Source organism: Lagenorhynchus albirostris, chromosome 3 (assembly GCF_949774975.1).
Source record: "Lagenorhynchus albirostris chromosome 3, mLagAlb1.1, whole genome shotgun sequence".
Classification (NCBI taxonomy): domain Eukaryota; kingdom Metazoa; phylum Chordata; class Mammalia; order Artiodactyla; family Delphinidae; genus Lagenorhynchus; species Lagenorhynchus albirostris.
The window spans coordinates 170,159,554-170,187,134 of record NC_083097.1 but is presented as its reverse complement, the minus strand read 5'-3'; the positions used below and the strand labels follow the sequence as shown (position 1 = coordinate 170,187,134).

General features: G+C 49.7%; 1 protein-coding gene across 1 annotated transcript in view; it reads left to right on the top strand.

The window, feature by feature from the left end:
• GNG7 (G protein subunit gamma 7) overlaps positions 1 to 27,581 on the top strand; it is a 155,685-nt gene that overhangs the window by 21,054 nt on the left and 107,050 nt on the right. The window contains exon 2 of the mRNA XM_060145756.1: positions 26,558 to 26,615. The gene's annotated coding sequence lies outside the window, so the exon portion shown is untranslated. The remainder of the gene's footprint in view (positions 1 to 26,557; positions 26,616 to 27,581) is intronic.

Sequence of the window (27,581 nt, the reverse complement as noted above, 5' to 3'; positions counted from 1 at the left end):
GGGCTGCACTGCACCCTAAAGGGAGTGTGGAATTTCCAACCACACACTTTCCACCATGTCTGTGGCTGAGCCCGCAATGCAGGATTCTCTCCTGGCGCCTCTTGGAGACGTGTTTCCCATTATAGTTAACGTCAGCTGCATGTCTTTAGAGGGGTTTTTATTCACTCAACCCAGGTTGAATCTTTCAGAATGTGCTAGAATGTGTGTTCTGGGGCTAATGTGCTGCCTTCCTGCCCACAGAGCTGCCGTTGCGTCTCTTTCCCCCTCCTTCTGCCCCAGGTCAAGTTTCCAGTGATGTACTGGTCACTGTTGTCTTGCATTTAACTTTGTGCATGGTGGTTCTCACCCAGGGCTGCGTTGGTCCCACAAGCAACTTCCTGCGGTGCCCCTCTGAGGGTCTGTCTTCAGATATGGAAACTGAAGCTCAGAACAGGGGAGCCAACACCCCAATGTTCATAGCGGCACTATTTACAATAGCCAAGATGTGGAAGCAATGTAAATGTCCATCGACAGAGGAATGGATAAAGAAGGTGTGGCGCATATATACAATGGAATATTACTCAGCCATAAAAAAATGAAATAATGCCATTTGCAGCAACATGAATGAACCTAGAGATTATCATACTAAGTGAAGTAAGTCAGACAAAGACATATTATGTGATATCACTTATATGTGGAATCTAAAAATAGTACAAGTGAATTTATTTACAAAACAGAAACAGACTCACAGACTTAGAAAAAAAAACTTCTGGTTACCAAAGGGGAAAGGAGTGGGGTGGGATAAATTAGGAGTGTGGGGTTAACAGATACACACTATTATATATAAAACAGGTAAACAACAAGGATTTACTGTATCGCAGAGGGAACTTATATTCAATATCTTATAATAAACTATAATGGAAAAGAATAAAAATAAGAATACAGATATATTCACATCGTGTATAACTGAATCACTGCTGTATACCTGAAACTAACACAATATTGTAAATCAACTATACTTAAATTAGAAAAAAAAAAAGAACTGGGGAGCCGAGTCAGGCGGGACCCCAACCCCAGGCTGTAACACCCTGTAGCTCTTTGGTGAGACAAAGCCAATCATGCTGCCTACGTTTTGCACAGGATTTTTTGTCTTGTTGAGGGAACCAACCACGCTTCCTTCTGGCTGTGGAATTGGGTGTGTGAAGCTGGCATTGGTGTACCTATCTCCTGGCATTGAAAACTGTGGTCGCATGTGAAAAGATGCTCCACGTCAGTAGCCCTCAGGGAAATGGAAATGAAAACCACAGTGAAACACACCTTCACATCCATCAGGATGGCTAGAATCAAAAGACAGACAATAACAAGTGTTGGTGAGGACGTGGAGAGGGTAGAAACTTGTGCCCTGCTGGCGGGAATAGAAAACGGGGCAGCTGACCGGAAAACAGTCTGGCAGCTCCTCAAAAGGTCAAACCTAGAGTTTCCATATGACCCAGCAATTCTACTCCTGGGGGTCTGCTTAAGAGAAATGACAATATATGTCCACACAAAAACCTGAACGTTAATGTTCACACAGCGTGATTCACAGTGGCCAAAAAGGTGGAAGCCACCCAAATGTCATTTCATCAACAAACAAGCAGATATATGAAACTGTGGTCCATCTGCACACGGGAGCATCACTCAGCTGTGAAAAGGGGTGAAGCTCTGACACTCCCTACCATGTGGATGGACCCTGAGAACACGATGCTCAGAGAGTGAAACCAGACACAGAAGGACACACAGGGTGTGATTCCATTGATGGGAAACGTCCGGAACAGGCAGATCCACAGACACAGAGAGTGGGTTCGTGGTTGTCAGGGGCCGGGGAGGGGGAGGGGGGTGACTCCTCATGGGGACGGGGCTTCTCTTTGGGGTGATGGAAAGTTCTGGAACTAGACGGTGGTGATGATTTCACAGCTCTGTGACTATATTAAGTGCAATTGAATCGTACACTTTAAAATGGTTAAAATTGTAAATTTTATATTATGTTTATGTTACCAAAAAAGCCCCCCACCTATTGGTCTAAGTGGTGACATTTCAGGGCATGAGCCCACTGGCAGTCCTTGACGGGCTGTGGGGGACTCCCGTTTCCGGCTGAGGTCAAGCCCGTGGAGCCATGATCTTTGACACGTTCTCGTTTTAAGCCCCATCCTTGAGAGTGGCACAGGGGCGTGAATTCCTCTGCGTCTGGGGCTGCTGAGCAGTCACACCTTGGACGTAGGTCCTGCCAACCCTGGGCCCTAACCGGCCATGCATGGGACTTAGAAGGACGGCAGATGCTCTGGGGTCCCTGGGAGAAAGCAGTGAGTGAGGCAAGGCCTGTGGGACTGTTGAAAGTCCTGCCCTCCTTTCAGGAAGGGGGACTCGGAGAGGGGGTAAGGTGTGGGGGAGGTGAGAGGTCAAGAATTATGGAACTTTCTGGAACCTTCTGGAACCTGGTGGAATGCAGGTGGCCTTGTGGCATAGTGAGACTTTGGGGTTGGAGTGATTGCTTAACCACTGGATGACTTTCTCCCCGCATGATTTTGGGCCAGAGGATGAGAGATTTTTGGATGGGGCAAGAGGGCCTTAGGGTGTCACAAGGATGGACTTGTCCTTTGAGCCAAAGGGACATTTGCACTGACATCTGTGGAAGGTTGGCAACGCACAGGCCACGCTCGGTCACTGCTAGGGCAGCGTCCAGTTACCCGGGAGTGGCTGGCGGGCCGGGGGAATATCTGTGCGCCGTAGACATCTGCGTTATTGTCTCGCAGGTGCAATCCCCGCCGTCTGCATTCCTCACCCTCCACGCCGGATGTTCTCCAGGCTCATTGCCTCCAAAGCAGGGTCCCCCCCTCGGCCCTGCTGACAGTGGGGCTGGGTCATCCTCTGGGGGGCCGTCCTGGGCACTGTGGGGTGTGGAGCAGCATCTCTGGCCCTGCCCACTCAATGCCAGGAGCCCCCCCATCCAAGTCATAATGACCACGGATGTCCCCGGACATTGTCCAGTGTCCCTGGGGTGGGGTGGGGGAAGAACTGGTATGTAATGGGATCAAAGCCAAAGATAACGTGTTTGGAATTGTCGGCTGCTCTGTGATGCCTGTTGACATCAGAGCGAAGCTTGAAGCCCCACACTGACTCAGCACTGCCTGGAATGTTCTGTCTCCAGATGATGTTCCCAAACCGTCTTCCCTAGAAAAATTCTTGGTAGCACGTATGGAAATGTAATTAAGCGGCCGTTTTTCCTCTGCGGGGATGACACAGATTTGGGTCTGTAATAAAGATGAATGAGTCCCTCTAGCCCTGAGGGCCAGGCGGGGTAGGCTTCCTCAGCCTCCCCACAGCCGCTGCGGCGGAGCCGGGTTGTCCTCTGTGGGCCCGTCCTGGGCTCTGTGGGTGATGGAGCAGCATCCCCGGCCCCCACTTCCTCGATGCCAGGAGCACCCCAGTTGTGATGACCATAGATGTCCCCAGACATGGCCCAGTGTCCCCTGGGGGCAAAATTGTTTCTCTTCTTCATTGAGAACCTCTATGCAATATATGTGAATGTAAGTTTTTCTTGGTATCCTTCAGGATCTTGGGGAGCTGTTTCCCAGCTGTTCTCTGTGAGGCGAAGCCCACATATGAACCAGTTTAGGTCATGGCTGTCCTTCAGAGCTGTCCTCAGGAGAGGGGCCACGCAAGCTGAGATTTGCAGTCTCTCACCAGCCTGGTTTGGTAAATAATGTTCCCTGCCTTTTTACCTCCGAGCGAGCTGCTTTTTACCTCTCTCCTTGCTGGCCAGCATTTCCTGGTCTTTGCAGTCATGGGTTTTCAATGGATAACACTGAACTTGGCCATGGCATTCTCCCTTCCACTATTCCCTGATGGTCCGGGGGTTTGATGAGGCCCCCTCTGTGGCAAAGACACCCTTTAGTTCCACCGTGCACCTGTCTCCAAGAATGTGATCTGTTTCAATTCATTTATGAATATGACCAACTGTCAGGGTGGTTGGCACAGTCAGGACATATTTGAAGAATATAAAGCAGTTTGCAACCCCATAGAATGTTCCATGTGTTAAAACATTGGCAGCCCCAAGTGTGTAAAAATCTGGACTTTTATCTATTCTGGTCTCAGCCAGAGGGGGAGGCGTTCTGGCAGTTCTGTTTTAAGAAAAGTAGTACGATATATATACATATATATAACATAAAGCATTGTTTTCTGAATCAGTTTTTATTTTTGGTGACACACAGCAGCACAGCTTTCAAACCTGGTAATGCAGAAAAACTGCCTGATGTAGTATTTGCTATTGAGTGTGAAAATCTGGTTATGATCATCAGCTAAGGATAATTCAGCACCCCCAGATTTCACATCGAAGCAGGTTGTCGTCTCCATCTTCAAACAGTCACCTTGGGAGACCTTGTCCTTGGAACGTTGCATAGATGTGATTGCCTTCAAGAGCAGGCTGCACTGCTTTTGTATATTTCAAATATGCAAATTTGTATGTTTCAAATACATTTTGGAGTCTCATCTTCAGAGAGTAGATTTGAATTTGGAAACAGTCCATGTTAGCCTGCTAATGCTGCATAACAAGTCACCGCACACTTAGCGGCTTGAAACAGCACACGTTTATTGTCTCACAGTTTCCGTTTCCGTGGGTCAGGAATCCAGGTGCAGCTTAGCTGGGTCTTCTGCTCAGGGTCTCTCAGGCTGCAGTCGGATTGTCGGCCTGGGCTGCCGCCTTATCTCAACTGGAGAAGGATTGCTTCCAAGCTCACTCCTGTGGCTGTTGGCATGGCTTAGTTTCTTGTTGGCTGTTGGCTGGAGGCTGTTCTCGGTTTTTTGGCTGTTGGCCAGTGGGCCTCCCCAGCATGGAAACCTGTTCATCACAGCAGCAAAGGAGAGAGTCTGCTAGCAGGGTGGAAGTTACATTCTCACACACGATAGTCATGGAAATGACATCCCCAGCCAATGCCGTATTCTAGCAGTTAGAAGCAAGTCACAGGCCCCGCTCACACTCACCGGGGGGGGGGGGCAGTGGTACAGGCACGGGGACCAGGAGTTGGGGGTCGCTGGGGGACCATCTTAGGGTGCCCTCCACCCAGCCAAAGGTCACTCAGTGGTGAGTAAGGTGGGCGGCCCAACAGGAACAGGGTTGATTTTGCTTGAATGAGAGAGATTATTATTGCCAAGTCACAGGAGTGTATTTCTTCGGTATAAGGTTTTTGCTTTGTCTCTGAAAATGATTTCTGAGGATGCATCCAGAAATGTCATGAGATGGCATATTGCTTGGAAATAGTTTCTCAAAGTGGCTGTTTGAAGAGAAGGATGCCTACTTAGTTCTTTCATGGTGGTTAATCACCCAGCTACTTGCCTTGGATCACCTCATGTGTTAATGGAGAATTAGAGACCAGCCTTTGCTTGTTTCAAGGGTGACTTAGGATGGGATGAGAGGGAGGGAGGCATGCTTGGAGTACTCCTGGATTTGGAGTCCTTCAGGTATGGGTTGCATCCAGGCTGTGCCACTCAGCAGCTCTGTGACTTTGGTAAGTCACTTAACTTCTCTGAACTTCCATCTTCCCATCAGCAAAATGGAGATGTAAGGGTGACACATAGAAGAGAGCCATTAGTGGGAAGACTAGTGAAATCTGAATAAACCGTGGAGCTTGGTTAATAGTAACATAGCAACGTTGATGTATGACAAATGCACCCTGGTTATATGAGTTAACATTAGGGGAAGCTGGGTGAAGGATAAACAGGAGATATCTGTATTATCTTTGTAACTCTTCCGCAAATCTAAAATCATTCCAAAGTAAAAAATTTATTAAAAAAAAAAGAAGACTCTACTTTTCACCTTAAAAATGGTGACTATTTTTTTTTCTTTTTTTCTTTTGGTCGCACCCGGTGGCATGCGGGATTTTAGTTCCCCAACCAGGGATCGAACCCATGTCCCCTGCAATGGAAGCGGGGCTCCTAACCACTGGACCACCAGGGAGTTCCCCTAAAATGGTGGCTATTAATAAAAGTAATACCCGTGTTGATGAGGGTGTGGACAGAAGGATAGTATAAGGTGGAAAAGTAATACCCGTGTTGATGAGGGTGTGGACAGAAGGATAGTATAAGGTGGCATAATCTTTCTCAACAATAATTTAGTAGTGTGTTTGCGGGAACCTTAAAAATATGTAACGGTCTCTGATCCCTCAATGCCGTCTCTAAAATATATATATTAAGAAATACATCAGTAATTAGAGATAATTACTCTAAAGTAATTAGAGTAAATAAATAATGCAGCAGCATTATTTATAAAGCAAAAAGTGGGAACAGTCTAAGTGGCCAATAGTAAGGAAATTAGTTCATCAATTATGATATATTAACTCAATGTTAATATATCATGGGCAGCCATGAAAAACTATGTCTTCAAAGAATACTTAGTGATGTGAGAAAATGCAGTGATAGAATGTTAAATAAAAATGGCAGAGGAAAAAGGGCCTAGTTGCTTTCCTTATAATTAAAAGCTAATTCCTGGGCCCAGAAGCTCAGCTGAAAGTTTCAAGTTTGCTTTTCTAGAAAGCCGTGGCCAATGCCCAGTAAATTATATACGGAGATGTTCTGTATGGTGCCTGTGTCTTGGGGCGCATAGGCTCCTAATGTGAATGACAGTAGATGGGGTTACCCGTGCATTGACTGCCTATGACAACACTGCCGTCTGTCGGAGTTAGATTTCCGGAGCCGAAATCCACACGGACTTCATCTCCACAGAGCAGTCTTTAAAGTACAAGTTGGGGGGCTTCCCCGACGGACCAGTGGTGAAGACTCCACGCTTCGATCCCCGGTTGGGGAACTAAGATCCTGCATACCGGGCGCGACGCAGCCCAAATTGGGAACTTTTACGATTAAAAACAACAACAACAGCCCTCCCAGCTTCTCAGGACACTTGGAGGAGCTGAGGTCATCAGGCCACTTCCCACGTGGTGGCAGCTGGGCCGGGAGCAGCGCCCCCTGCCAACAAGCCAGGTGTCGTGTCTCCAGGGACCCACATCGCCATCACCCGCCCGCCTGCCTCAAACTCGTGACCGTGGGTCGGGCACGGAGCTCAGCGCGCCGCCTCCTCGGGCCTCGAGGGGGAATGTTCCCGGGCGAGCTGCTTCCCAGCACACAGCCCTCCAGGAGACGTTGGGGAGTCAGGGGAGCGTGGCGGATGCGGAACCGGTTACCCGGGAGCACTTTCTGATCGGCGCGAAGGACGCGGTTCGGGGGCCGGCATATGTGGGGGTCAGGAGAGCTGGGGCATGGGATGAGGCTGGGAGAGCAGGAGGGAAGGCCAAAGAGGTGGTGCTGTGGGCTGAACTGTGTTCCCCCCAAAAGATATGTTCCAGTCCTAACCCCTGGTACCTGGACATCAGGCCTCATTTGGAATTAGGGTCTCTGCAGATGTAACTAGTTAAAATGAGTCATGCTGGGGGACTTCCCTGGTGGTCCAGTGGTTAAGACTTCGCCTTCCAATGCAGGGGGCACGATTTGATCCCTGGTTGGGGAACTAAGACCCCATAGGCTGGTGCAGCCAAAAAAAGAAAAAAAAAGTGTACTAAAAAAAAGAAAGAGTTATACAGATTTCAGTGGGCCCTACATCCAAAGGATGGTGTCCCTATAAGAAGGCCACATGAAGACTCAGACACACAGAGAAGAAGGCTGTGTGTGACAGAGGCAGAGATTGGGCTGATGTGTCTACAGGTCAAGAACTTGAAGAATTCTTTAAGAATCACCAGTGGCCCCAAAAGCCGGGAGAGAGCAGGAAGCACTTCCTCCCTCACAGCCTCCGAGGGAACCAGCCCTGTGGACACCTTGATCTCGGGCTTCTGGCCTCCGGCACTGGGAGAGGATACATTTCTGTGGTTTGAAGCCGCCCTGCCTGTGGTCATTTGTTGCGGCCAACCCCAGGAAATGAATACAGTTGGTGAGGGTCAGGTCATGAAGTAAACAAGGGTTGGAAAACCAAAACAGAACCCCTCAGCAAACCATATATTTGGAGCTTGTCAGGTGTGGAACATCTGGAGGTGCCCGGCGTGCTGCGGCCTGACTTTTGGTTTCACCTCATCTCTGCCTCCCTAGTTTGGTCTCTGAGTGACGGGTAGAGTCCAGCGCTTACTGCCAAGGAGTTACTTTCAACGGAGCAAGTGGTTTCCATATTTGCCACTGGGCCATGTCTGAGGACATCGGTGGTTGTCATGACCAGGGGCTCCTGGCATTGAGTGGGTGGGGCAGGAATACTGCTCCACACCCCACAGTGCCCAGGACGGCTCCACAGAGAATGATCTGGCCCCAGATGTCCACAGTGCCAAAGGGGAGAAATCCTGTGTCAGTTATTTGGAAAAACAATTGAGTTAGGTCCCTAGCCCTTACTAGACACCAGAATAAATCCCCGATGGTCAGATGGTGTAAGCCAGGGTCACCCCCACTGTCTTTGAGTCACCTCCTCTCCCTCCCACTCAGGTGTGTATTTAAATGTGTGCAGCATCCCAGACCTCAGACGTCAGATGGTCACGGGGCGCACAGCTTCCTGGGGGTCCGTGGGATCCCTAACCCAGGGGGTCTCACTGAGGGTGATTCTGCCCCCGGGGGACACTGGATGACATCTGGGGACATCTGTGGTGGTCATGACTGGGGGTGCTCCTGGCATCGACGGGGTGGGGTCAGAGATGCTGCCCCACCCCAGAAAGTGACCGCAGTGCTGATGAGAAAGCCTGGCCAAAGGTGACCTTCAGATGAAAGCGTATTCTGTGGGTCTCAGCACCGGGACCAGAGCTGCACCGAGGCAGCTGGGGCTCCGGGAAGATGAGCTGGGGCAGCTGTGCCCGTCCTCGCTCAGCACGTTCTACCCTCCAGAGGCTGCAGGGCTGACCTTGCAGGGTCAGGGAGACGCGGTTCCCGCCAACACCAGAGCACAGAGCAGAAGCCTGGCTCCATCCCACGTGAGAGCGAGGTTGAGATGACAGCGCAGCCCACGCACCGCAGCCTCAAAGGCAGACAGGCTGGGGGGCTGCCAGCCGCTAATCACCCCGACAGTCCCGCACACCTACTATGACACGCGCTCCCTGGGGCCGGGCTGGGGTGGGGTTGGTAGTCGGGGAGTGGGCAGACCCCCTTCTGGCCGAGGAGCGGATAGATCGTGGGGCAGGCCTCCTTGGCCAGAGCCAGGCAGAACCAGCCCGAACTCCTTTCACTTCCAGGGAGGCTGCCTCTGCTGTCTTCACGCCTCCAACAGAACCTTCAGTGAACACTTAGTCTGAGAAGAAAACCCTGCGGGGCTTTGAGGCGGTGAGAGAGGATCTTTGTGCAGAGCCAGTAAACACTATGAAGGGCCAGGGGGTAAATATTTTCAGCTTTACGGGCCAGCTGGTCCTTTGTAGGAGCGAATGTCATAGCTGATGTGTAAGTGAATGGTTGTGGCCGTGTTTCAACAAAACTGTATTTACAAACACAAGGGGCGGGCAGGATTTGGCCCACGCGCTGATAGATCAGCACTGCCCATCTCCTTCCGAGGCTTCCTCCCAACTTGGTGGCCGAAGACTGGCTTTATTGCCTCTCGGAGCCTCAGTTTCCCCATCTGGAGAGTGAGGATAAGTACGCTCCTATGGACCCGTGTGTAGATTGTTAGCTCTTGTAGGTCAGTGGTTCTCATCTGGGATGTCCTGCCACAAGGGACACTGTCTGGGGACATCTGTGGTTGTCACGACTCGGGGTGATCCTGGCATCAAGGGGGTGGGGGCCAGGGAGGCTGCTCCGCACCCCGCAGCACCCAGGACGCCCCTGACAGGGAATGACCCGGCCTTGAATGTCTGCAAGGCCAAGAGGAAGAAACCCTGATGTAGATAAAAGTGTCCAATAAGTCAACTTGCAAAGACCAGGATGCCGAGTCGTATTAGCTGTCTGTCTGTCTTTCTTTGGACTACAGCTTCACCCTCATGTTCCAGAACTCTCCATCCATAAAACCGCTGCCCTCCCCCAGGCCCAGGCGCTGGCTGCGTACTCAGCAGACCTCGCTCCAGCACCGCCTGGGCGCCATGGCCTTTCGAGTGGATGCGCCACGTGGCCCGGATCCGCCTGGGATGTTCCAGAAGATTCCTCATGTGAAGCAGCCCCTGTGCCAGGGTCCACCATGGCTGTCGCAGGAGCCACTCAGTCACCTGTCTTTTCTCCCCCTCCTCACTCCTTTCCTGGGAGCAAACTTCCCCTGCTGATTGGCATATCCTGTTCTTAGCGTCTTTTCTTTTCTGGGCTTTATATAACCCTGTCATTATTGCATGCTGTCACGGGGACTTAATATTCCTTCAATCACATTTCAAAGCCTTCTTGAACATAAGTAGCTAATTGTCATCACTCCCTTCTTTCCTTTTTCTTCTTAAATGAACTTTTCATTTCAGACTAGTTCTAGATTCACAGGAGAACTGGGAAGACAGTACAGAGAGTTCCCACATACCCGCCCCCCCCGCAACCGGTCCCCCCGCCCCGTTCTTAACATCTTACATCAAATCTGGTACATTTGTCCCAATTAAGAAACCAATACTGATATGTCATTATTAACTAAAGTCCATACTTCATTTGGATTTCTTTAATTTTCCCCTGATGCCCCTTTTCTGCCCCAGGACACATGCAGGATCCCCAGGACACTGAGTTGTCACATCCTCTAGAGGTTTTCTCAGACTCTCTGTCCCCAGGAACCATTTCTCCTTCTAGGGAAGGATTACTTGGGGCCGTTACCGGTGGCGATTTTGCAGACGGTAAACTGCCCTGTCCAGAATGATAAGAAAATATTTTGCTCACCAAGTCGAGCTATTTTGGTTGCCTTTTGCAGCCAAGGTTGATAGAGAGGAGGTATTTGCTAACAGAAGTCGGGCCATGAATTTTTTTCAAGGTGATGGGGAAGCAACAGCCCCTTCTCTGAGTCTAAGAGAAATGACGCCTCTGTGGCGGTGAGGTTTCATGTTGCAGATGGTCTGGGATGATCTTGCTGGGTGATGGTGAGGGGCACCGGGGTCCTTCTGGTTAGGACCCGGGATCTAGTTTCCCTCTGCAGCGGTGCCTCCGTGTGAGCACCGGTGCCATCTCCTCATAGACCATCGTCCAGTCTGGGGGTCGCAAGCTACAGCCTCTGGGCCGGATCCAAGCCACCTGGGTTTGTAAATGTTTGTCGGCACAGAGCCTCACCCACTGGTCGATGACTGGCCAAGTCCGGTAGTAGCGACAGTGGCCAAAAGTATTTGCCACTGGCCCTTCACAGAAACACTTTGCTGAGCCCTGGTGGCCTTGTCAACAAAGCAGTTAATAGATGTTCTAATGTTATGAAGAAGTCCTACTAATAAAGAAGTTATACGCTATTAACAATATACCAGCACTGATTTCTGCATTTTATAGATGTTCACTTATTTAATCTGAAAAAACCAACCTGCTCAGGTGTGGGGTGCTGGTGTCATTGCCATGTCACAGATTTGGAAATTGAGGCACAGGCGGGCCTTAGTCAGTCATGAAGGTGGGTCTGAACGCCACCCATGCTGCCTCTCAGATGCAGGAATATCTGTCCCCACCCACCCCCTTCCGGGGGACTGAGTGAAGCTATTTTAATTTTGAGTGGAAAACGAAATCTGTGTGTACATGGTTTTGTTTTTTTTTCTGTCGGAAATTGGTCCTCTTCCCAAAGCAGTCGCCCGTTCCCCCATACGGTACAGCGCCAGGTGGCGGGGGGGGGTCTGATGATTGCTGCCTAGCACAGTGGGGTGATCCTGTCCCCAGGGGGACAGTGGCAGAGGTCTGGGGACGTCTGTGGTTGTCACACTGGGGGTGCCCTGGGCCTCGAGTGGATGGGGGCAGGGATGCTGCTGTACCTCCACAGCACCCAGGACGGCCCCCCACAGAGGAGGACCCGCCCAGTGTCAGCAGGGCTGACAGGGGAGACCCTGTCTTAATTATTTGGGAAAATATTGAGTCTGTTCCCTGCTCACATCAAGAAGCAGAATCAACCCCCAGGGGTCAGACGGTAAAAAGCAAGGAGACCCCACCTTGTGTTACATGGAGGAGGGTTGGGAGTCTCTAAGGCACCAGGACACAGAGCTGAGGGCAGCAGCCTCCTTCCCCCCTTTCTGCTGAGTCCCCAGAGACCTTTAGCCCCTGGGTCAAGCATGCCAGGACCTTTTGTCCCGTCTGATTGGGGTGTGCTGGCCCCTGATCTGTTCAGTCCCGTGGCTTTGGAGCAGCGTGTCTGCCCCGGGTGCCTCCCTGCGAGTCTCTCCCGGGGCTCAGGAGCTCAGGTGGCGAGGCTCAGGCTGCCATCCCCCACCCCCCAGGCTTCTCCTCCCACTTCATGCAATCAGAGCTCCTCAGGGTGACACATTTAGATGGTTGCTGTGGTGATGAGTGAAGGCTGGGGTGATAACTGCAGTGCGTGTCTATATTGAGCCTCCAGTGAGGCAAGGTGCGCCTGCCACACGCTGGTGGGATGTCGCTGTGGGAAGGGAAGGGGGCTCAGACCTCCCGGGCCCACCCACTCGGTTCTCAGAAGGGGCCTGGGCCGGGGGGGGATCTGCCTGTCGCCAGGTGCTGGGTCCCTGCCATTCCTGCCCGTGAGGGGCATGCCAGAGCAGAGGATCTCCACGGGGGCAGTCTCGCCTCCCAGGGGACACTGGGTCACGCCTGGGGACATCTGTGCTCATCACAACTGGTGGAGGGGCTCCTGGCATGAGTGTGTGGGGACCAGGAATGCTGCTGCACACCCCACAGTGCCCAGGACGGCCCCCCACAGAACGACAGGCCCCCACGTCAGGAGGGCTGAGGGCAAGACCCTGCTTTAGAGAGAAGCAGATCAAGGCAGTGGATTTGTTCAGTCTCAGAACCAGCTGCTGGTATTTCTTGATGATCTGTGAGACCCCAAAGGCTTCCTTTTCTTGTCCCAGTTGTTCTCCTGCTCTCCCCTCGTTGAATTTACTGTGTCCCGTTAGTCTCTTGTGTCCCCCGCAGATGATCAGGTCTATAGATGGGAAAACAAGAAAATGAAAAATCCAATGCTGTTAGTTGCTTGCCGTTAGAAAATCATACTGGTGAAAAAAATATACATGGAGCTGTCTGGTGAATCAGCCCAGATGGCAGGTGTATCAGTCATCTCTTGCTGTGTAACAAATTACCCTAAAAACTTAGTTTAGACAACCAACATCCACTCTCTCACAGTTTGTATGGGTCCGGAACTTGGAAACAGCTTAACTTGGTGGTTCTGGCTCGGGGTCCCTCGGGAGTCTGTAAAGCACACATCAGCCAGGGCTGCCTTATCTGAAGGCTCGACGGGGTCAGAGGAGCTGCTTCCAGGATGGCCCCTTACATGGCTCCTGTCCACATGGGCCCCCATGGTGCTGCTCGAGCCTCCTCACTACATGGTGGCCGGCTCCCTGAGAGCAGACAGAAGCCACACGTCTTTTTTTTTTTTTTTTTTTAACATCTTTATTGGAGTATAATTGGTTTACAATGGTGTGTTAGTTTCTGCTTTATAACAAAGTGAATCAGTTATATATATACATATGTTCCCATATCTCTTCCCTCTTGCGTCTCCCTGCCTCCCACCCTCCCTATCCCACCCCTCCAGGCGGTCACAAAGCACCAAGCTGATCTCCCTGTGCTATGCGGCTGCTTCCCATTAGCTATCTATTTTACGTTTGGTAGTGTATATATGTCCATGCCACTCTCTCACTTTGTCACAGGTTACCCTTCCCCCTCCCCATATCCTCAAATCCATCCTCCAGTAGGTCTGTGTCTTTATTCCCGTCTTACCCCTAGCACACATCTTTTATGACTGGTCTCAGAAGTGACCTGCTATCACGGTTGTCATGTGGAATTGGTCACGAAGACCCTGATACCAAGCGGGAGGAGACTGCAGGAAGGCCGTGAATCTCAGGAGGCTGGGAGCATTGGAGACGCTGCCACAGCAGGTGAACGTAGCTCTGGAAATCAGTCAGGATGGGAACATTAGTTGCCCAATGTCCCTAAAAAACTGAAGGAAATGAAAGGGCACACCACCTGCCACCACAGAGAGATGCTCTATGGAGTGACCGAGATTGTGATTTTATCAGGAATTAGGGGCACAGTCCATTCCCAGGGCAATCTGGGTGGAGTAGCAATTCCTGGAACCCTACTTGGGATGCCTTTTGTCCACTTATTTTAGCCACTTTCACCCTCCTCCCCGCAAAGCTTTGACGACAGCAACAGGGTGGGTGAAGAACAAGTTTGTACGGTCCCATCTCTGCGTTCCACGCAGTGTGGAGCAGAGGGGCCTCGCCGAAAGCTTCACGCCAGGAGGTGGAAGGGACTGAATCTCCCAGGCGGGGAGTGGTGATGGGAATGGGTGAGAGTCAGGCTGATGTGCGGAGTCTGTCCCGCACAACGAGAGAAGGAAAGAGGTTGCCTGCTGCCCGGCGCGATCTTGTAGAAATCAGCTCAGCACTGGCCAGAATATGCTTTCCATCGGCCAAGTGAGATTTGGGAGTAATCCCAGGGCGTGATTCTATTAGGGCCCTTGTCTGATCCGCTTGTGGGGCTTCCATGGTCCCCGGGCCTGGGGATGGCTGCCGAGTAGGTTAATCCAGGCTGGAGTGGCCAGAAAATCTTGATCCTGTTGGTATGATCTTGTTATGATACTGGCAGGGGCTTTGGGGGAAACATAGAAAATCCATTTGGCCAGGATTGACCCAGCTTGTGTCTGGGTCCTGTTCACAACAGCCTGATGAATGGGCTGGTCAAGTGTGAGCGCAGAGCTGTCATCTGGGCTATGATGGGCTCCCTCCTCCCTCCCTCCTTTTCTTTCTTTCTCTCATCAGAGTTCCTGGTTCTTGGTATAACCCTCCTAATTCGTCCCTCTTCCAATAGGCTGCTTTTTAGAGTACTTTTATTTTTTTTTTAATTTTTTGTTTATATATTTATTTATTTTCAAAATTTTTGGCTGCGTTGGGTCTTCGTTGCTGCACGTGGGCTTTTTCTAGTTGCGGTGAGCAGGGCTACTCTTCGTTGCGGTGCACGGGCTTCTTGATGGAATGGCTTCTCTTGTTGTGGAACATGGGCTCTAGGCGGGCGCACTTCAGTAGTTGTGGCTCGCGGGCTCTAGAGCGCAGGCTCAGTAGTTGTGGTGCACGGGCTTAGTTGCTCCGTGGCATGTGGGATCTTTCTGGGCCAGGGATCGAACCCTTGTCCCCTGCATTGGTAGGTGGATTCTTAACCACTGCGCCACCAGGGAAGTCCTGGGGACCTGCTTTTAAATGCAATGTTCTAGGGCTAGATGCACTCACATCGTTGGGTGTTACAGTGTGCAGTAGGCAGAATGATGGACCCCCAAAGACATCCGTGTCCCGATCTCCAGAACCTGTGAATGTGTCACCTTATGTGATGAAAGCGACTCTGCAGATGGGGATAAGTTAAGGCTCCTGAGACGGGGATGAACGTCTGGCCTCCAAGGCATTCACACCAGTGCACCTCGCTGCGGCCGCATTGCGAAAGGTCCTGTGCTTTTCCATCCGGGTCCTGCTGAGATGCTTGAGGGTCCCCCCGCCACTCCGGGCTCAGCGAATCGGGAATTAAGAACCGCAGGTGGTTGGTCTCCAGCTCTTAGTGCATTAGGTGCGAAGTGAAAAACAACAATTAAAAAAAGGAAAGCAAAAGCATTTTCTTGGAACACCGCACACGAGAGGTGGGGTTGCCACACCCATATGACCTTGGATGGGTGGAGGTCCCTGTCAGTGTCGGCCTCCTGGGTGTTCAAGCAGGAACCCACCCTGCATCGGGTGCAAACCTCTTCAAGTCAGAGAGCTCCGTCCGCTAGGAAAACGGAGAGGGTTCCTGGTTCCTACCCTCCACTCCGTCAAAATTGCCCGATGGGTCATTACCTGACCTTCCAAGACTAGGCAGGCCAGACCCATACACACAATAATAATTAGAAAAATGCAGTAGTAATAATAAAATAATAATGAATTATTCCGATAAAACAAATAGAATAAGGAAAAAAATAATGAATAATTATGAAAGAAGATAAAAATAATTTTGGGGGGTTCATCAGTTTTGTGTTAATTAAGCACAGCTAATGAACGAATACTTATTTATTCATGTCGAGGCAATTTTCTTTGCCAGATCAGTGAACAGTTTGTAAAGACAGAAAATCACCAGGCTATACCATGGAATCTGTGCAGTGAACAGAAATCACACTTTTGTAAATATGTTCTTCACACATACCAAATACTACTGTTGTTCTTTTTTTAAAAAATTTTACTTATTAAACTATAGTTGATTTACAATATTGTGTTAGTTTCAGGTGTACAGCTTCAGATTCTTTTCCATACAAGATACTGCATATAGTTCCCTGTGCTATACAGTCGGTCCTTGTGTATCTATTTTATATGTAGTAGTATCTGCTAATTCCATACTGCTAAGTTATCCCTCCACCACCCCCCATCCCCTTTGGTAACCATAAGTTTGTTTCTGTCTATGAGTCTGTTTCTGTTTTGTAAATATGTTCATTTGTATCATATTTTATGTAAGTGGTATCATATAATATTAATCTTTATCTGACTTACTTCACTTAGTATGATAATCTCTAGTTGCATCCATGTTGCTGCAAATGGCATTATTTCTTTCTTATTTTTTAAATATTTATGTATTTATTTTTGCCTGCACCGGGTCTTAGTTGTGGCGTGCAGGCTTCTTTCTAGTTGTGCTCTGCAGGCTCCAGAGTGCGTGGGCTCTGTAGTTGTGGCACACGGGCTTAATTGCCCCATGGCCTGTGGGATCTTAGTTCCCAGACAAGGGATCAAACCTGCGTCCCCTGCATTGGAAGGCGGATGCTTAACCACTGGACCACCAGGGAAGTCCCTCATTCTTTTTTATGGCTGAATAGTATTCCATTGTATATATACACCGCATCTTCTTTATCCATTCATCTGTTGATGGACATTTAGGTTGTTTCCATGTTTTGGCTACTGTGTATAGTGCTGCTATGAACATTTTTAAATAATAAAAATAATACATAATGAAAGAAGGTAAAAATAATTTTTAAATAATAAAATGAGATAAGAATTAAAAATAAGTCATAAACATAAAATAATAAAATAAAGATTTTAAACAAAGAAATAATTAAATAAAAGCAATACTATGATGTTTGAGTACCTGGCCGAGAAGGGGCGAGAAGGAAAAATGGGGCAGCCACTTTGGAGAACAGTCCAGCAGTTCCTCAGAAAGTCCAGTGTGGACTTGCCAAATGACGCCGAGGTTCCACTGCTGGGATTGTGCCCGGAGAACGGGAAGCTCGCGTCCATCCACACAGAGATTAGCGGGAGAGACGTGCTGCAGTGGCCCCTTCCTGGCTGTGAGGTCTCCCGAGCTCCGGGGCGGCCACATGGCCGGTGGTGGTGGTGGTGGTCCCGCCTGGCACCTGATGTGCTGCTCCCGTGACCCAACGCGACAGCGCTAGGGCGGTGTGCGCACACCAGGCCCCGGGCGGCGACCGCCAGCTTTCCTCATTGCCATCCCTCCTTCATCTGACCTTTCTTTTTTTTGTTGTTTGTTTTTCTGTTTTTGTTTTTGTTTTGTTTTTTTGCGGTACGCGGGCCTCTCACTGTTGCGGCCTCTCCTGTTGCGGAGCACAGGCTCCGGACGCGCAGGCTCAGCGGCCATGGCTCACGGGCCCAGCCACGCTACGGCATGTGGGATCTTCCCGGACCGGGGCACGAGCCTGCGTCCCCTGCATCGGCAGGCGGACTCTCAACCACTGCGCCACCAGGGAAGCCCCTGACCTTTCTTGCAGAGTGGCCCGGAGGCTCTAGATTTTCCTAAAATGAGGCTCCAGAGAGAACTCAGTTCAAGAAAAGGGAGGTGCCTAAATGCACTGTGGGATCTGGATGGGATTCTGGGACCGGAGAAGGACATTTGTGGAGAAACCAGTGACATCTGGATAAAGTGTGGAGTTGGTAGTAGTGTACCAATGTTGGCTTCTTGGTGGTGACAAACGCATACCGTGGTGATGGACATCAGAGGTTGGCAAATGAGCCTGGGGGTCAAATCCAGCCTACATTGGCCTGTTTTTAAAATTGTATTAATTAGCTATTTAAATTATAATTAATTTTTATTCTGTAAAATATACATAATATAAAATTTACCATCTTCACCATTTTTAAGTGTGCAGCTCAGTGGCACTAAGCACATTCACACTGTCATGCAGCCATCCCCACCATCCATCTCCAGAACTTTCTCATCTTCCCAAACTGAAGCTCTGTCCCCATGAAACACTGACTCCCCAGCCCCTGGTCCCCACCATCTACTTCCTTTCTCTATGGATGTGACTCTAGGGACCTCAGGTGAGTGGAATCAGACAGCATTTGTCCTTCTGTGTCTGGCTTCTCTCACTGAGCATCATGTCCTCAAGGTTCATCCGTGTTGTAGCAGGTGTCAGAATCTCCTTCCTTTACAAGGCTGAATAATACTCCACTGTATGGATGCAGCATACTGTTTATCCTTGGCCTATTTCTTTACAGCTTAGGAGCTAAGTGCCTTTTCCATTTTTAAAGGGTTGAAACGAACAAACAGGAATATGCAGCAGAGAGCCTGGAGCTGACAAATCCTGAATAGTGAACATCTGGTCCTTTGTGGAAAGGTTGGCCGACCTCTGCTCTAAGGTGTTAACATGAGGGAAGCCGAGTTGGGGTGTTTGGGAACGCTCTGTACTAGCTTCGCAACTTTTCTCTAAATCCACAGTTATTCCAAAATGAAAGATTTTTAAAAGGAAAGTTTGGGGAATGAGGGAGGTCCATTTTTTAAAAAAATATTTATTTACTTATTTATTTGGTTGCACCAGGTCTTAATTGCAGCAGGCAGGCTCCTTAGTTGCAGGGAAGTCCTTCTGGAGCAAGACGTGAAATGCCGGAGTCGTGACTCAAAACCACCTAGGACTTTGCCTTGGAGCTGCGTGTGCCTTCTCCTCGTTTCTCTTTTTATTACGAGCGTTATTATTTTGTAACTTTGAAGATGATGATGAATCAGTTAGTGTGACACTGCTTCATGTTTGGGACCTCCCCGCTGGAGGATTCCAGGACATGAGATGCACCACCGTGGTTTTTGCAGTGTTTCTCTCTGCTCAGAAACTTTAGGGTTTCTCTGTTCCTGGCCTGCAGAGCCCTCTGGAATCTAACTCTGGTTCAGGGATTGTCAGACTAATTCTGTAAAGTCCCGAGTGTGTATATTTGGCTTTGCAGGCCTCGTACTCTCTGTGGCAACTACCCAATTCTGCAGTTGTAGCGTAGAAACAGGCTCAGACGATCCAGAAATGAAGAGGAGTGGCTGTGTGCCAATAAAACTTTATTTACAGAAGCAAGCAGTGGGCTGGATTTGGCCCATGGGCCAGAGCTTGGCAATCCCTCTTGTTTATCATTTCACCTTTATCTAATATTTCTCATCTGCCTGTCCAGTATTGGGAAATGATTAGGAATTCATGCCTGGGGTCTGTCCGACCTGCCTTTAAGGCCTGGCTGTGCTCACACGTGACCTTGAGCAACTTACTTTCTTCCTCTGTGACTCCATTTCTTCCTTCATAAGAAGTGAATTATAGGGTCTTCCCTGGTGGCGCAGTGGTTGAGAGTCCGCCTGCTGATGCAGGGGACACGGGTTCGTGCCCCGGTCCGGGAAGATCCCACATGCCGCGGAGCGGCTGGGCCCGTGAGCCATGGCCGCTGAGCCTGCGCGTCTGGAGCCTGTGCTCCGCAACGGGAGAGGCCACAACAGTGAGAGGCCCGCGTACCACGAAAAAAAAAAAAGTGAATTATAATATTTGTTAGGATAATTAAATGAGCATATACATATATATATATATAAATGAGTGGGTATATATATATATGTGTGTGTGTGTATATATATATAAAACTCAGCACAGAGACTGGCATGTATGTGTTCAGAAACTATTATTCTACTGTATGATTTATTTAAATAGTCTCCTATTGTATTAGCTAGTGCTGTGTAACAAATCACTACAAACTTAGCGACAAAACACTTTTATTATCTCACAGTTTCTGTGGGTCAGGAATCTGGGTTTGGTTTAGCTGGGTCCTCTGTTCAGGGCCTCTCTCTCACTGGTTACAGTCAAGGTGTTGGCTGGGGCTGGGGTCTCATACAAAGGCTCAACTGGAGAAGTTGCTGCTTCCAAGTTCATATGGTTGTAGGCAGGATTCAGCTCCTGTGGGGCCTTGGTTCTGGAGGCCACCCTCAGTCCCCTGCCACGTGGGCCTCTCCGACACAGCCGATGGCTTCACCAGAGCATGCACACTGAGAAGGTGACAATCTGCTAGCAAGATGGAGGTTGATGGCCAAAAGGCACGTGAAATGATGCTCAAAGTTGCTAAATATTAGAGAAATGCAAATCAAGGCTACAATGAGGAATCACCTCACACCAGTCAGAATGACCATCATCAAAAAATCTGCAAACAGGGCTTCCTGGTGGCACAATGGTTGAGAGTCCGCCTGCCGATGCAGGGGACGCGGGTTCGTGGCCCGGTCCGGGAGGATCCCACATGCTGCGGAGCGGCTGGGCCTGTGCATCCGGAGCCTGTGCTGCGCAGCGGGAGAGGTCACAACAGTGAGAGGCCCGCATACCGCAAAAAAAATAAATAAATAAATCTGCAAACAATAAATACTGGAGGGGGTGTGGAGAAAAGGGAACCCTCCTACACTGTTGGTGGGAATGTAAGTTGGTGCAGCCACTATGGAGAACAGTATGGAAGTTCCTTTAACAACTAAAAATAGAGTTACCATATGATCCAGCAATCCCACTTCTGGGCATATATCCAGAGAAAACCATTATTCAAAAAGACAGATGCACCCCAGTGTTCACAGCGGCACTATTTACAGTAGCCAAGACATGGAAGCAACCTAAATGTCCGTGGACAGAGGAATTGAGAAAGAGGATGTGGTACATATACACAATGGAGTATTACTCAGTCATAAAAAACAGTGAAATAATGCAACATGTAACAACATGGATGAACCTAGAGATTATCATACTAAGTGAAATAAGCCAGACAGAGACAAATATCATGTGATATCACTTATGTGTGGAATCTAAAAAAAAAGGATGCAGAGGAACTTATTTCCAAAACTTAGGGTTACCAAAGAGGAAAGGTGGGTGGGGGAAAGGGTAAATTAGGAGGTTGGGATTGACATATACATATACTACTTACTATGCATAAAATAAATAACCAACAAGGACCTACTGTGTAGCACAGGGAACTCAATATTTTGTAATAACCTATAAGGGGAAAGAATCTGAAAAAGAATATATATATGTCTGTGTGTATGTATAACTGAATCACAGTATGTATGTACTATGCTGTGTACCTGAAACTAACATGATATTGTAAATCAAGTATACTTGAATTAAAGCAAAAAGAGTTACAAAAAAATGCAGGTCACAGCCTCATGGAACTTGATGACAGGAGTGGGCCTCGCCTAACACCACCCAGCTGTGTGGGGCTGGCCCGCTCACCCAGATCCATAGGGCTCTCCGGCCTGTGCCCTTGGTACCGACTGGATTGTGCAGAATCCCGAGAACTAGCGAGCACCTCCTGTGGGCCGGCGGTGGCAGCAGTGTGCGCTGCCGTGGTGAGCAAAGCACACGCTCTTCCTGCAGTCTGGGATCTCGCCTCTCTCGGGGGAGACTCAGCTTTGAACCATGGGATGCTGGTGGGCACCAGGTGTCTTCAGGGGGGATGACAGTGTCCCGGGATTAGTGTGATGATGCCACAACCCTGTGAATCTCCTAAAAGACACTGAACCGGACACTATTTATTTATAAATTTATTTATTTTTGGCTGCATTGGGTCTTCGTTGCTGCGCACAGGCTTTCTCTAGTTGGGGCGAGCGGGGGCTACCCTTCGTTGTGGTGCGCGGGCTTCTCATTGCGGTGGCTTCTCTTGTTGCAAAGCACGGGCTCTAGGTAGTGTGACTCGCAGGCTCTAGAGCGCAGGCTCAGTAGCTGTGGCACACAGGCTTAGTTGCTCCGCAGCATGTGGGATCTTCCCGGACCAGGGCTCGAACCCGTGTCCCCTGCATTGGCAGGCGGATTCTTAACCACTGCGCCATTGGGGAAGCCCGAACTGGACGCTTTAAAAGGGTGAATTTTATAGTAGGTGAATTCTGTCTCAATTTTTAAAAAAGGAAAAGAAAAGGAAAGAGTGTGGATGAGGTGGGGCTCACAGGTCATAAGAAGTGCTGCCCAGGGGCTTCCCTGGCGGTCCAGGGGTTAGGACTCTGTACTTCCACTGCCGGGGGCGCAGGTTCCATCCACGGTTGGGGAACTAAGATTTTGCAAACCGAGCGGCACAGCCAAAAAAAAAAAAAAGAAAAATAGTCCTGCCCATGACAAGAGTGGGCGAATGTCCTATCCATGCAGGCCTCTGATCACCACCCTTCTAAGTTCTGTCTGCTTCCCTCCAGTGATTTATTTCTCCCTCACAGCGCTGGGCACCTTGCACCTGGCGTTTTCGTTGTCTGTGTCTGAGATTTACCGACCCTGCCTCGTCGGCAGTTCTGAGGGCAGGGTGTGTGGGGGGTCAGCAGGCCCCGGCTTCATGCAACCCTGTCTGCACCCCAGGGCTCTGCTGTCACCGTCCTGAAATTTGTGATAGTTTTTGAACAAGGGGTCCCACATTCTCATTTTGCCGCCAGCTCTGCGGATTCTATAGCAGGTCCTCCTGATGGCCTCGATCCACTGCTGGCCGGCCCCTCACGGGGGGCTCGGGGTTCACCCTGATGGGAAAGTGAAATCCTAGCATCTTTGTCAATGAAGATCACAGGGACAGCCTGGCGCCAGCTGGTGCGCCTCGCAGCCTGCTGTCTGTGAGCCCCGGGGATGTGTTCCTGTGGGCACAAGTTTTGTCCTCGCCCTTCTCTGCTCCGGTCTAAGCCAGTCTGGACTGAGCACAGCCGGGGTGGAGGCTCTGTGGTGGTCACCTCACTGCCCAAGTCCAGCTCCAAGGACTAGAGGACAGCCGGCAGTGGGCATTAAAGGGCTGGGGCGTGGGGAGATTTGCAGATGGTAGATGTGAGGGCAGAGAGAGAGACACCATCTCAACAATGATTCATAAGCTGCCCATGTTCACAGCAGTGTGATTCACAGTAGCCAGAAGTGGAAACAGCCCGAACGTCCATCAATGGACGGTGGATACACCCACTGTGCCCCTCCACACACGGGAGCATTACTCAGCCGTGAAAAGGAGTGAAGCCCCGACACTCGCTACCACGTGGATGGACCCCGAGAACACGATGCTCAGTGAGAGAAGCCAGACACAGAAGGACACACAGGGTGTGATTCCATTGATGGAATCTGGGAAACGTCCAGAACAGGCAGATCCACAGACACAGACAGTGGATTCATACTTGTCAGGGGCTGGGGAGGGGGATGGGGGTGACTGCTCATGAGGACGGGGCCTCCTCATGGGGTGATGAGAATGTTCAAAGATTGATTGCGGTGATGGTCACACAACTTTGTGAATGTACAGAAAGACCAGTGAATTGTCCACTTTATGCAAATTGTGTGGCATGAGAATTATATCTCAATAAGACAAAAAAAAAAAGGTGCCTGGTTTATCAGTCACCATCTCCAGGTTTGGCTAATGTCCCCTAGTTGCATAAGGAGTTGCCATGGGGGGAATGGGTGAAGGGTGCCCGGGACCCCTCTGTACTAGTTTCCAACTTGTGGTGAGTCTTTCATTGATTCAAAAAACAAAAAGTTGAAGGATCGGAGGCATAGACGGTCCCTGCAACGTTGAGGCGAGTCTCGGCCTCCAGGTCTGTGGGCATGTTGCTCTGGCCCTCGCATCTCTCATCCCTGCGGTCCACTGCTGCCTGGCCCTCCGCGCTCTCCAGGGCGCCCCTCTGGCCTCAGTGGCCAGAGCAGTTCCAATCCTAGGCGGCGGGCCCGGTAGAGCAGATCCTGCTGCTGGAGGAGATTCTAGCCACTCCAAGAGCCCAGAGGGCGTTCCTGAGGCCACAGCGCCACCTGCAGGTGACGGTGGGAATGTCGGTTCTCCATCCTGGCCTTTGATTGGCAACAAATTAGCCTCAACTCAGAGAAAGGGAACCAGCATTTAAATTTTTATTTTTTAATCATTTTTAAAATTTTATTTATTTTTGGCTGTGTTGGGTCTTCGTTGCTGCACGCGGGCTTTCTCTAGTTGCAGCGAGCGGGGGCTACTCTTCATTGCGGTGGCATCTCTTGTTGTGGAGCATGGGCTCTAGGCATGCAGGCTTCAGCAGTTGTGGCATGTGGGCTCAGTAATTGTGGCTCGCAGTCTCTAGAGCGCAGGCTCAGTACTTGTGGTGCATGGGCTTAGCTGCTTTGCGGCATGTGGGATCTTCCGGACCAGGGATCGAACCTGTGTCCTTGCATTGGCAGACAGATTCTTATCCACTGTGCCACCAGGGAAGCCCCCTTTTTTCTTTTATCATTTTTAACTTTAAATTTTCATATTGGGGTATAGTTGATTTACAATGTTGTGTTAGTTTCAGGTGTACAGCAAAGTGGTTCAGTTATACATATACATATATCTATTCTTTTTCAGATTCTTTTCCCATGTAGGTTATTACAGAGTATTAAGTAGAGTTCCCTGTGCTATACAGTAAGTCCTTGTTGGTTATCTATTTTATATATAGTACTGTGTGTATGTTAATCCCAACCTCCTAATTTATCCCTCCTCCCCACCTTTCCCCTTTGTTAAACAAACCGAAAGTTTGTTTTCGAAATCTGAGTCTCTTTCTGTTTTGTAAATAAGTTCATTTGTGCCATATTTTAGATTCCACATATAAGTGACATCATATGGTATTTTTCTCTTTCTGACTTACTTCACTTAGTATAATAATCTCTAGATCCATGCATGTTGCTGCAGATGGTATAACTTTGTTCTTTTTTATGGCTGAGTAGTATTCTATTGTATATATGTACCACATCTTCTTTATCCATTTATCTGTCGATGGACATGTAGGTTGTTTCCATGTCTTGGCTAATGTAAATAGTGCTGCTATGAATGTTGGGGTGCATGTATCTTTTCAAATTAGAGTTTTCTTCCGATAAATGCCCAGGAGTGGGATTCCTGGATCATATGACAACCCTATTTTTAATTGTTTGAGGAACCTCCACACTGTTCTCCATAGTGGTTGTACCAATTTACATTCCCACCAACAGTGCAAGAGGGTTCCCTAAATTTTTATATATATTTTTAAATTTTTTTTTTTTTTTTTTGGCCATGCCGCGAAGAATGTGGGATCTTAGTTCCCCGACCAGAGATTGAACCCGTGCCCCCTGCATTGGAAGTGTGGAGCCCTAACCACCAGACTGCCAGGGAATTCTCTCCCTAAATTTTTTTTTTTTTTTTTTTTTTTTTTTGCGGTACGCGGGCCTCTCACTGTTGTGGCCTCTCCCGTTGCGGAGCACAGGCTCCAGACGCGCAGGCTCAGCGGCCATGGCTCACGGGCCCAGCCGCTCCGCGGCATGTGGGATCTTCCCGGACCGGGGCACGAACCCGTGTCCCCTGCATCGGCAGGCGGACTCTCAACCACTGCGCCACCAGGGAAGCCCCTCTCTCCCTAAATTTTTTAACTGAGTTTTTTTTTAAATAAATGTTTTAGAATAATTTTAGAATTTTAGAGGTGTTTCAATGAGAGTTCCTGTCTACCCATCACCTAATTTCTCCCAGTGGTCACGTCATTCATAAGCAGTGCGTTTGTGGCAACCAAGAGGTAGACGTGGGTACATTTCTGTGACCTCAATCTACTCTTTATTCAGATTTCACTAGTTTTCCCTAATGTCTTTTTTCTGTCCCAGGACCCCCTCCAGGATCCCACCTTGCATTTAGTTGGTCATATGCCTTAGGCAAACCCTGGGGCACCCTCGGTCAGGGGGTTGGCTCAGCCCCCTCCCCTTCCTCCCAGGGGACCTTGGGGGTCAAATGATACAGGTGAACATCTTTTATAAACTATCAAAGGTCATGTGAACATCCAACCCTTTCATCCAATTCAGTTTTGGAACATGTGGAAACCTCATCAGGGATAACATTGTAAATCACTAGCAAATCTTTCTGGCAAATTGCCTTTGTTACATTTACCCTCTCTGCATTTTGAAGCATCCTATCTGTGCCGTCCTCAACGTCTGGCAGAGTAACCAGAAGGCCAGGCTCCCAGAGCAATTTTTTTGTTTGTTTTTGTGTTTTTGTTTCTTGCGGTATGCGGGCCTCTCACTGTTGTGGCCTACTCCCGTTGCGGAGCACAGGCTCCGGACGCGCAGGCTCAGCGGCCATGGCTTACGGGCCCAGCCGCTCCGCGGCATGTGGGATCTTCCTGGACCGGGGCACGAACCCGTGTCCCCTGCATCGGCAGGCGGACTCTCAACCGCTGCGCCACCAGGGAGGCCCCCAGAGCAATTTTTATGTCTATTCACAAGCGCACGACTCTTCCATGTGGACACTGCTAACACCCACCCAGCATTTCAGCGCCAATCATGCTCAGCTAACGTGGTACGTTTTTCTTCCAGGGAGCGGACATTGGGTTCCTGAACCTCGGCGCTGAAGACAGCCAGGCCTCCAGCACAGGTCAGTGTCCTGAGGTTTTTCTTTTCTCCACGTTCAGTGTTTGCGCAGGCCTTTGATTGGCGGTTCGGAGCCAGGATGAGTTAAGAGGTTGGGGTTTGCTGTCCAGGCGGCGTCCTCGCCGTGCACGCCTGCATCTTCCCAGCTCAGCTTGTTTCTGAGGGCTCGTCTTATCCATCAAGAGGGCACGGCAGCCACAGGGAACGTCTTCTGCCCTTGGCTCTGGGAGCAGGGACACAGAGCAGGGAGACTGGCAGGGTGGTCCGGCAGGGTGGGTCCTAGCGCACCCAGGATGGGCGCAGAGCGGCGCGGGCCCGTCAGTGCCACCTGCTTCCCAGCTCTTAGCTTCCTCCTCAAGAGGCTTAATTGGGGTCTACGGTGCTTCACTCCATTTCCCGTTGGCGTGGAGGGTGACCCGTCGATGGCCATCGGCCAGAGCAGAGCTAAGTCGTGGGCTGCGACAGATATCTGAACCCCGTCACCCACCGCAGTGGGACAGCAGGTCGGGAAATGTGGCGAAGGCCTCCGGAAGATTAAGTCAGGAGCAAAATAAAGCTCAGTCCTGGTCCTTTAACTCTTGCTCGCTTGTTTGTTTCTGGTCTTATTCCCAAGAGGACTTTGAGTAGCTTTTGTGACGTTTGAAGAGGAAATAGCATGAGAATGAATGAGGTTGCCCCATGGCCTGCCAGGTTCATTGACTGTAATTGTCAGGGACCACACTCCGTGCTCCTCTGATTCTGTCACAAATGTCTTTGCTACTTCCGTGGAGTTTCCTCTTTCAGGCCGTCTTTGGAATAAACTTCCGGTTTCTAACGAAAATACAGATGGATCTTTGATTCAGGTTGTGTTCAATCTAGCAAGAAATTTGAGGGAGATCTGACATCTTTATAACGTATATTCTCATTCAGTGTGTGTGTGTGTGTGTTTGTATAAAAGAAAACATGTTAGACAAGAAGGCAGACGCTAAAT